This window comes from Entelurus aequoreus, linkage group LG18, assembly GCF_033978785.1.
Source record: "Entelurus aequoreus isolate RoL-2023_Sb linkage group LG18, RoL_Eaeq_v1.1, whole genome shotgun sequence".
NCBI classification, from domain to species: domain Eukaryota; kingdom Metazoa; phylum Chordata; class Actinopteri; order Syngnathiformes; family Syngnathidae; genus Entelurus; species Entelurus aequoreus.
The window spans coordinates 24,077,437-24,083,096 of NC_084748.1; positions in this window are offsets into that span (position 1 = coordinate 24,077,437).

Consider the following 5,660-nt stretch of genomic DNA (forward strand, 5'->3'; position numbering starts at 1 on the left):
AGTACAACAATATAAAAACAGTTACATAGAAACTAGTAATGAATGAAAATTAGTAAAAATTAACTGTTAAAGGTTAGTACTATTAGTGGACCAGCAGCACGCACAATCATGTGTGCTTACGGACTGTATCCCTTGCAGACTGTATTGATATATATTGATATATAATGTAGGAACCAGAATATTAATAACCGAAAGAAACAACCCTTTTGTGTGAATGAGTGTAAATGGGGGAGGGAGGTTTTTTGGGTTGGTGCACTAATTGTAAGTGTATCTAGTGTTTTTTATGTTGATTTAATAAAAAAAAAAAAACGATACCGATAATTAAAAAAACGATACTGATAATTTCCGATATTACATTTTAACGCATATATCGGCCGATAATATCGGCAGGCCGATATTATCTCTAGTTATGAGCTAGGGAATATAACAACTACACTACCCAGCATGCAACGGGAGTGAGGAGCATGCGCGGTAGCCCCGAAAAGTGTTGTTGCTCGTCACCTGGCAGCTAAGAATGAGGTTATGTTATGAGCACGCTGTGAAAGTAAATGTCAAGAACTCAGCCAACACGCCTCATCTGCATTATTTATAATTAGACAGACAACACATATACTGTGTGATTTTGTTTACAAGGAAAGAAAAACAAAAGTTAAAAAAGGGAGATGTGTTGTATATATATGTATGTGCTGCGGTTGCTTTAAGAACGTTGCGACAGCTGCCGTAAAGGAGGTGCGTTGCTAGCCTGGTTGCTATGTTTCCGGTTGGTCATGAAAGTGTCCGTCGTGTGTTTGTACCCTGCTCAAATCTCTTAGCAAAGTTATTCATTGGATTCTACCTTTTGTTTTGAACTTTATACACCTTGGAGCGCTTTTTCCGGTCCATTGTTTTTCCTGCTTTCCCTATCTGCGCCTCATGACTGAGCTACGTGACGTCATTTCTTGTGAGGTCTCACGGGGCATTTCTGGTCGTGACGGGATTCGTTCTGAGGGATTCGAATAAAGAACCAACTCTTTTTCTTTACTATAGTGGTCTCGAAAACGGGTACCGGTTCTCAAAAAGGGATTCGAGTCCGAGGACTCGGTTCTTTTCTTATCAAACAACCGGGAAAACCGGTTTCAAGTATCATCCCTACGCACACGCACACACACACTGAGCAGGACAACAAAAGAAGCTAATTGCTAAAATTAAGTAGGGGTAATGGTTTCAGAGAATGATACTATTTATACTTAATATAGTATCAGCTTATAAACAATACCGAAGTGATTACATTTATATATGTATTGTTATTATGACAAAATACATTTTTGGGTGTTTTTTTTGTTACTGTTTACAAACTCTGAGTAGGAAAGCTTTGAGGGCAAAACCCAAATTATTTTGATTGGAGGCAATAGTCGTTTTTGCTTTTGTTTAGTTATTGTGCACTCGCCACTTTTTTTTGTTGAAAAAAATTGTATGTAGCATTCTGTGAATACATCATTAATAGCAATTCCTGCATTTCATAGGGTACGCTTTATATAATGTGTTATTGTACTTACATTAGTTACTTGCTATAAAACATGTTCACTTTTATAAATATACTGTCAAAGTATCTAATTTTAGATTCAAAATCGGATTGGATTTGAGGCAAAAAATATCTGATAGTGTGTGGAGGCTACAAATTTTGACTGGAACATCCCTATTTGCAACCAATATTCCTCCAATAAACTAAGTACAGTATATGCAAAGTAATGTTTTAAAATAGGCTTTCAACAAAGGTATTTATTGCACTGTGAAAAGACCGAGCTTGTTAGCAAAAAAACCTAAACATGCAGAAAAAAAACCCCCTGCTCAATCATTCTCTTGGAAACAGACCCATAAGTTCCCTAGTGACATTGATTGCTAAACAGCTGCGGGCAACCCTAAGGCTCTGGTTCTTTTTTCTCCAGTTTCTGTTGATTTCTCTGTGACTGGCATGTGTTTGTTCGTACGCTTATGACCCTGTATCCATCTTTAACTGTTCTGATTAGCAGCCGCTGTGCTTTAAATAGACTTTGTGCTGCTTTCTTATCTACGTCACTCAACTTTTACAACTTACCTTTACTCTTTTGGTCCTTTAAAAGTCAGTTACCTTTGACTCAAATAATTACCCCGACAGCGTACATTAATATATACACAGTGGTACTTCAGATTTAAATAGTAATCCGTTACAAAAGGTCCATTGACTACCGAATTGTACTGAAAGAGAAGATATTTGTCACATCAGAAAATCTTTTTTGTGTAAAAAAGGTTTCTTAGCTGCTGACAGTTTCGGCTGACACTTCAGCCTTCGTCAGAGCTGTCGTAGCTTCCTGGTGTGATGTGTCGAGACACGTCAGCCGAAACTGTCAGCAGGTAAGAAACCTTTATTACACAAAACATATTTGTTTGAACACAACAATTTTGGACATAATTCGAATAAACTTGATTTTATGAATTTGTTGTCAGTGTTCCAAGTGTTCCTTGTAACATTAGCCTCAAAAAGTACACAATTTCAACAAATACTCTATTGATGTTTTTCATTTCATACCACACAGACATAAAAGTTGACATAAGATGGCAGTTAAAGCACAGGCTCAGGTCTTATTGTCAAATTTCTATTTTAATACATTTGACCTAATAATAGTACTACCATATTTTCCGCTAGTGTTATAAAATATATGCTTTTTTCTTCGTTAACGTCAATCGTATACATTATTAGTCCCCGAGGGGAATTTCAGAATTTCAGCACAATCCCATTCAAGAGCAGACATACAGTATATTAAATAATGGTAAATACTTGTAAATGGTAAATACTTGTATAGTGCTTTTCTACCTTCAAGGTACTCAAAGCGCTTTGACACTATTTTCACATTCACCCAGTCACACACTGATGGCGGGAACTGCCATTCAAGGCGCTAACCACGACCCATCAGGAGCAAGGGTGAAGTGTTTTGCTCAAGGACACAATGGACATGACTAGGTTGGTAGAAGCTGGGGATCAAACCAGGAACCCTCAGGTTGCCGGCACGGCCACTCTCCCAACCGTGCCACGTCGTCCCCCATGGGAGACAGAACAGGAACGCTGACGGGACACCCAACTTCCCGCGCCCCCTACAAAAATGGGAAAAGAAAAAGGTAAACCTCTATAGCCATAAGCACACATAAACATGTTACACAGAATCCACAAAACTTGCAACATAGGGGAGGGAGTAGGTGCCACGGTGGCAGGCTGCTGCTATCTTAAGCGCTGCTCAGTCGTCCATCACCCCTACCACGTTGGGTGAAGCGTCAAAGGCGTGGGATGGGGAGTGGTGTATGTGTGTGTGGCGTGTATTTTCCTTGGTGCACTTGCAACCGCCAGTCAGTCCAAAGTCGTCAACAACTGGTGTGTGTCTATGAGAGACAAGAAGGGAGTTTGTTGTGTCTTCGCTGCACTGTCAATTGGGACAAGTTAGAATGTTTTCTTTGCGAGCGAAAATAAAATTTGCTTTTCACTCTTAACTGTCTATGACTGGTCCTCAGACAGTTTGTTGTTATCCAAATCACAAGAGTGTCCACAGTTCTGCCCGTATTCTCCAATCATTTGTGGCAGCTTTATGGTACTTTGAATGCTGCCAGCATCGTCCAACTTGTCAACAAACCAGAGCAACTCTTACTCCAATCAGCAGATGTCCTGTTGTCATAATTCCTAATAGGTAGATATCTTCTTGTCCTCGACTGAAAGGGTCGCAAGGGACGCGGCACTCCTTCCCCTCCCAAGACTCAGTCGTGTGTCCAGCAACAACAGCTACATCAAGACAGGCAGGTTCCCCCAAACCCAAGATCTCGTCAATTTCGTTGAGAGGCCAGTTAATTAGTTCCATTGTTTAGATTTGGAGAGCAGTGCAAAAAGAGTCAACATGAAAGTTAAGACAAGACAAAGAAGCATTCAGGAGAGATCAGGAAGAGGGAAAGGAAGTGTTCGCCCTCGATGAGTGCCAGTGAGAAATGGCCATAAAGTTTTGTATTAAACAAATAGTTTTGATAAAATACCAACATAGACACTGAAAAGGTGTGTTATGGTTTGTGCTATGGCACCATCTTTTGGAGAAGTTTGCTCACTGCAGGTGCTGTGGTTTGAAAATGTACTTCCTTTTTTGTGCTTTGAATCGTAAGTATATCCTGTTTCTTTGTAGCGTTTCTGCTCGAAGGGGTCCTTCATTTATCACTCCAAGCAACATTTGTAAGTCAGCATTAGCAATATGCTAACGCGTTTACAACTGTCTTTGGGGATGGTGTGGCACAGTTGGGAGAGAGGTCGTGCCAGCAGTCTGAGGGTTCCTGGTTCGATCCCCAGCTTCTACCAACCTAGTCACGTCTGTTGTGTACTTGAGCAAGACACTTCACCCTTGCTCCTGATGGGTCGTGGTTAGGGCCTTGCATGGCAGCTCCCGCCATCAGTGTGTGAATAGGTGAATGTGGAAATAGTGTCAAAGGGCTTTGAGTACCTTGAAGGTAGAAAAGCGCTATACAAGTATTACCCATTTACTTTATTCGCATTATTAACTTATGATTGCATTATTTTTGTATTATTTCAGTTTTGTTAATTCACCAAAACTTCACCGTGGATTTATTGAGTCTGTTAAGCTGATTGGAGAGCTAGCTTCTGCAGCTAGTGGGTCCATGACGATGACTTCTGTTTTGTTTGATCAGTAGTCTTACTGCCGTGTTACAGACAGCATTTGGAAAGTTAAGGTAAATAAATAAACATTTACAAATCTTTCGTTCCGGTATATATCTGCGGGTTATGGTCCGGTGCGCTCTATAGCCCGGAAAGTATGGTAATTAATTATAACTCTTTTTGTGCTTCATTACTTTGCGCTGCCAGCTCTGTTGTTCACAGGTTGCAGACATTCTCTGTGTATTTTTTACACTTGTTAAGAGTTTGTCTATCTTAAACATTCATTCTTTAGGGCTTTGCATAGCAGTTCCTGCCATCAGTACGTGAATGTGTGTGTGGATGTGGAAATAGTGTCAAAGCGCTTTGAATACCTTGAAGGTAGAAAGGCGCCATACAAGTTTAACCCTTTTACCATTTAACACATTTAGTCCCACATGTTAAGAGCATTTTTGAACTGTTGAGTGCGACCTGCGAGATGATTATCATCACACTTCAACATGGATAAATAAGAACTCTGGATACATGTTATATATTTAAATACATGTAAACTAAGAAGTAAATGTTTTATGCTACATTACCCAGAAGCCTCTGGACCGCAGAGAGAAACAGAAATTAGGTCTGAGCCATGTGGAAGGACGACAATTGTGTCGTTTGATCAATAAGTAGTTGATATTTTCTTAGACTTAAACAAACTTTATTGATCCACAAGGGAAATTGTTGCACACAGTGGAATGCGAGTGTCATCCATTCGACTTACATGGCCAAGCCATCTCAGACGTCGTTGTGTAAGGAGAGCGAAGATTGTCTTCATTCCTGTTTTCTCGAGGATATCCTTATTCGGGATGCGATCCTGCCATTTAATTCCCAGAATCCGCCTTAGGCACCGAAGATGGAAGGAGTTCAAACGGCGCTCTTGGCGTGCATACGAGGTCCATGACTCACTGCCATAAAGTAGAGTGCTAAGAACACAGGCTTGATAGATTTTATTTTTCGTGTTGATGGT